Raw genomic sequence first — 9,942 nt, forward strand, 5'->3', positions numbered from 1 at the left:
ATTGGTTTTCTTTCTCTTGCTTATTGAATTATTTAATAAAATGTTTCTTTTTAACTGTTTTCTTTTTCCTCAATTAGAGGTAGGCAAAAAATCTGGTTCAGGACCTGATCCGGAACTAGAGCCGGTCCTACACGACCCGCGAATAGGGGTGTATAAAAAAACCAGTCCGGAACTGTTTAACCGGAAACCAAACCGGGCCGATTCACATTAAAAGCTGGTTTCAGTCAACCCAGTTCCCAAACCAAACCGAACTACCGGTTCGTATAGCAGTTCAATATTTTCCCTTTAAACCGGTTTGAAAACCATTTTTCCTGTTTTTTTTCCTAAAATTGATTAAACCGGTTTAAAATGGGTTAAAAAAGGTTTTAAACCGAACCGAAACATTTTGGATCTTTTCGACTTGTTCTACGCCAAAACCGGTTTTGACCATGCAAAAATCAAACCTGTTCGGTTCGGGGTAAAACCGGTTTTGTACACCTCTACCCGCCGGTACGAACCAGGTTTGATTTCCTTAGAAAAAATCGTACCCTGGCTCATCAGAACCGGTTCCATCTCTACCGGGCCAAAACTTGGACCCGACCCAGCCCAGACAGTCAAAAATACCCAACCATATCCGGAATTGGTTCCTCCCTACCTGGTTCTTAACTTTTGTTGGTGGTTCAGATTCCGAAAATATCTGATTTGTGTGTTGGGCCTGACGCCCTGACCCGATCTTTCCTCAATATTTTATTTTTGACATGATAAAGCTATGATTTGGGGGCTGACCCATAGGCCCATAATAATAAGATTACAATGGCTACTTTTGTAGACTGACTTAGTAGCCGTTAGTTTATCATATAAATTCCAAATTCTCGCTGTCTAATTACACAATTAATCGCTGCTTATACATTCTTCCAATCGATAACCATCTGATCACGTTCTTTAGTTCTTCTTGCTTCGATTATGGTTTTGTCAATCTGATTTGATTAATTTCTGTTAATTTGCTTTTTATTTTATTATTATACATATATTTATCTATTGTTATTACTAACGCGATGGATGCAGGGTCTGTAAGTGGTCCTTCGACCACCAAGTCACCATCGTCACGACGTTTATTCCTTCACAGAAAGACTTCTTGTGAAAACGTAAGTCAAGTTGGGAATTTTAATTTCTTTGGATTAAATTACGGTTTGACTGAGGATTCAATTACTGAATTAGGGCATTTTTTTATTATTTAATTACTGAATTAGGGTTTTTGTTTGATGAATCGATTACTGATTTAGGGCTTTTTTTAATTGATGAATTGATCTACTGAATTAGGGTTTTTGTTTGATTAATCGATTACTGATTTAGAGCTTTTTTAGATAAATTGATTACTGAATTAGTGTTTTTATTGTATATTTGATGATTTAATTCCTGAATTAGGGCTTTTGTTGTTAATTTGATAGATCGATCAATGATTTAGTGTCTTTTTTGTTTGTTTGCTATATCAGTTACTAAATTAGTTTTTTTTTGTTTATTTGATGAATTGGTTACTAAATTAGGGTTTTTATTGTTTATTTGATGAGTTGATTACTGATTTAGGTTTTTTTTTGTTTATTTGATTATTCAATTACTGAATTAGGTTGGCTTTTATTTTTCATTTATTTGATGAATTGATTACTGAATTAGTGTTTTGCTATGTTGCACGGAAACGCCTGGCATGGTTGAGTCCCCGCCCCTGGGACGGCCTGGGGACGGATACGCCGGCCAAACGCCGCTGAAACGTTTCTGAAAATCAGGGACGGGCTGTAAAGCGTCTCCGGGCTTGAGTATTGCTTAATCAAAGTTTCAGAAACGTTTCCTTTGAAAGGACAAAGGAAAACATTGAAGTTCTGGCGCCGGTGATATGGTTTTGTCGGAAAACCAATGAAGAAGAGGAAGATAGAAAGGAGGCTGTAGAAGAATGAAGAAGAAAGGAGGCTGGGTGATGTTAGGGTAGGGTTAAATAATTATAAGTTTAAAATTTAACCCTTGATCTTTTATTTGTTTGCCTTTAGTCCCTAAAATTTATTAACTTTTACTTAAAAAAAATTAAAAAGTGTTAGATTAGGTTATACATTTTAACATTTAACCCTCTCTATTTTGAACTTTATTTAATATATATATATATATATATATATATTAAAACAAATTTTGTCGTACCCTTGCCATACCCGTTTTTGGATTTTTGATTTTTACCATTTCTCGTACCCGTAACGTCCCCGTATCCTAGTCCCGTACCCGTTCTCGTGCTACTTAGGTGTTTTGTTTGTTTATTTTTAGCTGGATCGATTTATACCAAATAGATCAGCCATGGACTTCGATTACGCCCATTACATGCTACCTATAAAGGTAAGGAGAATCCAATTGCAGGTACCTCACCATCTAAGGAAGCCTACATGAAGCAATTAGCATAAAGCCTCAACATGAACAGAACAAGGATCCTTCAGGAACAAGCCCCCCTACGCCAACTGAACTGGTTCAAACGGACTGGGCTTCAATCCAGCAGGCTAAACCAACAAAAGTCCGTAGATACATCCCTCAGGTAATCATCCACAAGATTCCTTTCTAAATCACAATCTAATTTGTATTTAAAGCCACCGTAACAATGTTGTCTCCTTTGGTTACACACAGACTTCAGAAAGAACACTTGATGCACCCGATATTCAACATGATTACTACTTGAATCTATTAGGTTTGGGAAGCGCCAATGTTTTGGCCATTGCCCTGGGATATACGGTGTATCTATGGGATACTGCTGGTGGTAACACGTTGATACGTGTCATTTTAGTTTATTTGGGTTTTAAGTACTTTGCATTCTACAGGGTGTAATGTGGTTTGTTTTATTTGTTTGGGTCAAGTTTGTAAGTCTAGTTTTATATAATAAACGAGTCGAACTCTACTGGAGGGTATCCAGAATTTGAGTCAAACCTTCTTCATCTCTTAGTTTTCTTTCTCTTTATGGTTCTAACCCTATCAAGGGTACCAGAGCTGTTCGATCTTCATCGGACTCTATAATCGATTTAATCAATGGAAACAAACAATCACAAATCAGAAATTACATTAACGAATCACGATAGGTGGTTCGCTAATTTGAATTCCAAGTTAGAAGCAATGGCGAAGCAACAAGATAAAATCTCAACAGCTATAGCAAAATTGAATGTGAATCTGTCGGGTCACAATTTAATTTAATTGAAGATCCTAGGGTTAGCGCATTCGTTAATGCAAAAACACACATGTATTCATAATCAAATGAGAAGGCTTCGAATCAAATGCTATCATCATCATCATCATACCTTAAGGTAAACTCTTTTAATGTTCACCATGATTTAGTTTTATGAGTGATGTTGAACAGAATTTCGATGCACAATACCCTTCTCAACTCACAAAAGTTGAACCTGCCCCTAAGGTTTTCTATAAAGTGCCTGAAGAATTTGAGGCTGAAATAAATGCAGATTCAATTGTTAATTCAAATTAAAATGACAAAAAAGTTTAAACAAATCAGGATACGGAGATTTTGGTAATTAGGAATGAGAAAATATGGCATTTAGATAATGATTCAGTAGATGATGAAAATTTTGAATGGAAACCAGGTTGGGGACGCTGCTTGATTGAAAATAGGAGTGAAGTTCAACATAACTCAATGGAATTTCATTCTATTAGTAACCAAGGAATTAAGGTTGCAACTGACGCAATGCTTGACATGATACCATTTGATGAATCGGGCGTGTTATCTTATTGTGGAGATAAACACATACAACGTGATTGGATTATGGAAGATGAAATTGGAATAGCTGTATATCAATGTATTGCCATTACACACCGTGAATCTGGTTTTCTAAAAGAACTCGCGAGTAAAGTTTCTTGGTGTAATCGACTCAAAAACAAGAAAAGGTCAGTTCTTATGGATCTTTCTAATGGTGAGAAGAAGAATGTAAGAGCTATTGGTGTATCTAAGGAACATGAGTGGCACATCCCATGGCGTGTCACTAAAACGGCTCTAAATGCCAATGAAAGATTCGCATGGCATTCCTTGTGGCACTTTGTGATGACTCGCCTGAATGTCACGAGAATAACCGAGTGGCATCCACCGTGGAATGGGTCGAACTGAAGAGTACATGGATTCCGCAGTTTATTCTATTTTAATTTAGTTTGTGATTCTTGGGTTAAGAATCTTTTAAAGTATTGATTCATGTCGTTTTAGTTTATTTGGGTTTTAAGTACTTTGTATTCTACAGGGTGTAATGTGGTTTGTTTTTATTTGTTTGGAGTCAAGTTTGTAAGTCTAGTTTTATATAATGAATGAGTCAAACCCTACTGGAGGGTATCCAGAATTTGAGTCAAACCTTCTTCATCTCTTAGTTTTCTTTCTCTTTATAGCTCTAACCCTATCAAGATTAATAGGGTTAGAACTCTTGGAGAAGAAGAAAACTAAAAGATAGAAGGAGATTGACTCAAATATTTGTTCGTATTCATTCCATATGTAGATGCTCCATATATAGCCAACAAATTACATAAAATACCCCCTTAATATCATAAATAAACATACTCTCCTTTTTAACTTAGTTGTCTAGATACTAATTATTATTTATTATTACGTAACACACGTCAGAACTTGTTACGGTGGATGATGAGGCAGGCCCGGTGACAGTTGTCAAGTGGGCTCCGGACGGCCGCCACATCTCAGTCGGTCTAAATAGTTCTGATGTCCAACTTTGGGATTCAACCTCTAATAAACTGGTATGGTACCTTTGTAAAACTTTTAGGATTTAAATATTTTTATGATTGTTTCGAAATTTAATTGCTTTTTTAAAACAAACAGTTGAGAACTTTGAGGGGATGCCATCAGTCTCGGGTCGGATCAATGGACTGGAGCAGCTACATACTCACAACGGGAGGAATGGACGGTCAGATTGTAAACAACGACGTCAGAATAAGATCGCACGTAGTGGAAACATACTCCGGTCACCACCAAGAGGTTTGTGGGTTAAAATGGTCAGCTTCGGGTCAACAGCTAGCCAGCGGGGGCAACGACAACCTCCTGCACATTTGGGAGAGATCAGCGGCTTCGGTTAACTCACCGACTCGATGGCTTCACCAGCTGGAGGACCACACGGCGGCGGTTAAAGCGTTCGCATGGTGCCCGTTTCAGGGTAATCTTCTTGCTTCTGGCGGTGGTGGCAGTGACAAGTGTATAAAGTTTTGGCACACGCACACCGATGCTTGCTTGAACTCCGTGGACACAGGGTCTCAGGTGTGCGCGTTTTTGTGGAACCAGAATGAGCGGGAGCTGTTGAGCTCACATGGGTTTAGTCAGAACCAGTTAACTTTGTGGAAGTATTCATCAATGGTTAAAATGACAGAGCTTACTGGGCACTAGGTCCAGAGTTCTTTACATGGCACAGGTATAGTTAGTTAAAACCGATACTGTATTTATTATATCTGTTTTTGAAGTTAAATATTGGTGTTTAATTAACTGTAATTTGATATGTTTGCAGAACCTGGATGGATGTACGGTTGCATCAGCTGCAGGAGATGAGACGTTGAGATTTTGGAATGTTTTTGGGAGCCGAGAAGTGGCAGCTGCTAAGGCTACCCGGAAAGCTGTTCCGGAGCCGTTTGCTCATGTTAGTCGTATATGGTGATTTGTACTCGAATCGGTTGAAGTAAATGCTTGTTTAAATGGGTATTTGACCAATAAAACAATGTATATTCATATCACAGTTGGATGATTGATTACTGCTTGTAATTCCTTCCTGTATGCATATTGATATCAGTCAGTTTTATAAAATTGTGTCATCAAGAAACATTTTTGGGTTAAAAGTTTTAAGATGATATTTGATACAAATGGTTATCAAACAGGGTTAGGCATCATTAAATAACCAATTTTGTCAAGTAGTTGTAGCTGTAATATCATGAAACAAGCAAATTGTAGAAAACTCGCAATAATTATATAAATATATATTTATATAAGCAGTTAATGTCGAAAAATATCAATAATTGGTCTAGGACTGATATCTGAGATACCGGTTATCGCGTTGAGACATTGGTGGGATATATGTAATTTTAGTATCATGTAAAGTTCACATATATAGCAATTTAACACTAATAATTCAGTAACTTTCATATCATTAACAAATTAACCTTTTGCAACTTGCAAAACACTAACAATAAAGCTAATATTGAATACTAAAAATTGTAAAACACTAATTAAAACTTGAAACACTAATATCGGGAATATCAGTGTTATATCGTTCAAATATCAGTCCAATATCGGTGAAATGTCGGTCAATATTGCAAATATTATCGGTACCGATATTCTAACCGATATTTTAACCGATACTTTACCAAGAGACCGATAACCGATATATCACTGATATATCGGGATATCCTACATAGCTCGTGAGTGAACTCAAGCTTCGACTCACGTGTTAAACAAACTTATTTTTGAGGCTGGTGCTCGGGCTCAAGCTATTATAAGATAGACTCAAACTTTAAGCTCATGAGTGACTTGACTCGTTCGAAAAGTTCAACATTCGAAATGGTTTTCTTCCTCCATGATTTGGAAATTGATTAGCTTGATTAGGGTTTCAACAAGATTCACCACTATTATCCCTAACATTTGTCAGATATATCAATGTCAATGATGACTCATTATTTCGATGAATCATTTCTTAGGATAGAAGAAGCTTATGAAAACACTTACTCGAAATCTCACTTTATCAGATTCCATTGCGGAAGACAACATTCCTGTTGTTAACCTATTGGTGGCCAAAATGCCAATGCACCCAAGTTAGGATGAACTAAAAGGAATCATCTGACCGGTATTGAATTAGGTTAAGTGGGCCTTAACTTGGCAAACCAAGATTCACAACGGGCTGATGCATAAATGGCGATCCATTACAAGGAAGCCTGCTATTTTGTGGCTGAATACATAGTCAACTGTTTTTTTTAAGACACTTGATACCAGAGGTGATAAAGGATATTTTTGTTAATTAGTAAAGTTGTCTTAAATGGTGGATTCAAGGTTTAAGTTGTTTGTGTACAACTTATGAGAGTTCATGGGGGTGTATGTGTAACTCTTGCTTGAAAGTTTGCCGGAGTTCAAATCCAAGTCGTTAATTAGAGCATTCGCATCTCACTTTCTAATACTATTTTATCTCTATACCATATAAAGTTATAAACTATACAAAAATTGTAACAAAAGTATTTAATATCGTCAATCTCTATAAAAGAGATATGGTTTAGAGAAGTTAGACATCTCTTTTTATAGAGACACAAAGTTAATTATTTATAAATTATTTGAGAGTATGAAAATTAATAAAATAAACTTATGTGAGTATGACAAAGTTAAACATGAAGAATGGAATGTGAGAAGTTATTAAATATTAAACAAATTTAAAAAAAAAATGTCGGCCAAAATCAGTCCTCGGACCATTTCCGAGGTAATTTTTTTCATGTCGGCCAAGATTAGTCAGAGACGGTCAAAGTCGGCCAAAACGGTCAAATTCGGGCATGGCATCGTCGAGTCTGCAGTGATTCCAAGTATGTATCAATTGTTTGTTTGTATGCATATATACATACATACATACATATATATATAGGGGATGGATCATACGAAAAGTGATATTATAGCGAGAAGTGCGAGAAATTAATCTAGACCATTGATTATGTTTAATCAATGGTCAACAATAGAAATGGCATTATCGTAAATAAAGACACATATTTGTGACATATTTTTAATTAAAAAGGGCATGCATATATTTTATGGTGTTGGCCTATTTAAACCAGGCATTAATGAATTCATCGGTTATTTTTTCTAGCATAATTAATGCTCATAAGATGCATAATACTAGTTTAATACATATACATGATACATAAAAACATACTCCAACTTGTCTCAAGTGACTACACGACATTAGTTTTACCTACACTACATTAGATATTTCGACACGACATTAGTTATGACAACACAGCATTTGAAAGTGTTCCTACACTACATTAAATATGTTCAAAATACATTAGTTATGACTACATAACATTTGAAAGTGTGCCTACACTATATTAGTTTTGCGTACACAACACTATATATATCTACACTACATTAATTATGACTATACGACACTTGAAAGTGTGCCTACACTACATTTGAAAGTGAGCCTACGCTACATCAGTTTTGCTTACACTACATATGATATTTATACACCACATTATTTATGACTATATAACACTTGAAGTGCGCCTACCCTATATTTGTTTTGCCTACACTACATTTGATATATCTACACAACATTAGTTATGACTACACAACATTTGAAAGTAAGCCTACATTACATTAGTTTTTCCAAGACTATATATGATATGTCTACACTACATTAGTTATGACTATACAAAATTTGAAAAGTGTGCATACACTATATTACGTAACTTTATCTACATTACATAAGATAAGCCTACACTACATTAGTTGATTAAAATCAAACAAAAAAAAAACACTTCAAATTAGATATCAAATAAAAAAAATTAATTAGTCATGTGATAGAATAAAATGATTTAAGATCAAATGGATTTTAATTGTTCAAATTTTAGATGAAATAAATAAATAAATAATAATAATAATAATAACAACAACTTATCATTTGTTAGTAACTTAGCATTAATTAAACCATTAATGAGTATGAGGTACAAAACAAAAATTTTATATTTTACTAACATACACTTTTATTTAAATAATAAGAAATGAATAAAGAAATCATTTGATTGGTTATAATCTCTTCTCGCACTTCTCGCTCTAAAAAACACTTCTGAAATGAACCAAATCATATATATATATATATATATATATATATATATATATATATATATGTGTATGTATATATATATATATATCATGTACATTTTAATCTTAACATGAGAACGTAGAAAATAATACTAATTTATAAAAACATGAAAACGTAAGAAACAATACCAACTACATACCAATTTACATAATCAATGATTTATAGTAACAAAGAAAAAAACCTAAAAGTTACAACAAAAAATCAAAGTCAATAACAAAATAATAACAACAAATACCAGCAAATACTTATAATAGCAAATGAAAAAATCAAATAATAACAACAAAATATAAATCAACAAGTTCTTATAACGTCACATAATCAAAAATTAGCTAATACGAACAAAAAATAACAGCAAACACCTATAAAAATACACCTAATAATAACAGCAAATTGGTTCTCATTGTTTTCATGTTAAGAATAAAATGTATTTGATCATGTTTCTATATATATATATATATATATATATATATATATATATATAAGGTTCAAATAAGAATAAAGAGTTTTCTAGGATTGGTAAGAACAAATATATTTTTGGCATTTGGCATTAAAATCTATGATAAGAGAATAATTCTAAGAAACTATGTCGGTTATAATGGTGAAAACGTAATTCTAGGAAACTATGTCGGTTTTTGGTAATTTTAAATCTCAACCCTTGGATCCCCTAATCTAATGGCCCATAATTATTCTTACCATTCTTATGAAACATTGTCTTTTTACAATAACCTATCCCTATATATATATATAATGTAGGGTTAGGTTCAAATAAGAAGTATGGTTTTTCTAGGAAGGCTAGGAAGGGGGCATTTTGGTCAAACAATAAAAAAAACCTTACAAGTAAAAGAAACCCAATTGAAAATCCTTCATCTTCTCTATCTTCTTCCCCACAGCCACCAGCTCCACCACGGCACCACCTTCGCCGGCTTCTTCACCGGAGTCACCGCCCTTTCTTCCTCTTCTCTACCTTCTTCACCACAGCCGCCTTCTCTGCCGCCGCCGCATTCTTCATCGGCACCCTCACCAGAAAACCGTATTCACCGGGAAATCGGGTTTGAATCCCAAAGTAGAACACCACTGCAGCTGGCTTCTGCTGCCACTTCCA

The 9,942-nt window shown here is 34.7% G+C and overlaps 1 pseudogene; it reads left to right on the forward strand.

The window, feature by feature from the left end:
- The first annotated feature begins 1,034 nt into the window (after positions 1-1,034).
- On the forward strand, positions 1,035-5,645 carry LOC143561476 (cell division cycle 20.1, cofactor of APC complex-like; annotated as a pseudogene).
- The last annotated feature ends 4,297 nt before the right edge of the window (positions 5,646-9,942 follow it).

This window comes from Bidens hawaiensis, unplaced genomic scaffold (genome assembly GCF_021521415.1).
Source record: "Bidens hawaiensis isolate Kalapana, Puna unplaced genomic scaffold, B.hawaiensis_p1.1 tig00020681_1, whole genome shotgun sequence".
Taxonomy (NCBI): domain Eukaryota; kingdom Viridiplantae; phylum Streptophyta; class Magnoliopsida; order Asterales; family Asteraceae; genus Bidens; species Bidens hawaiensis.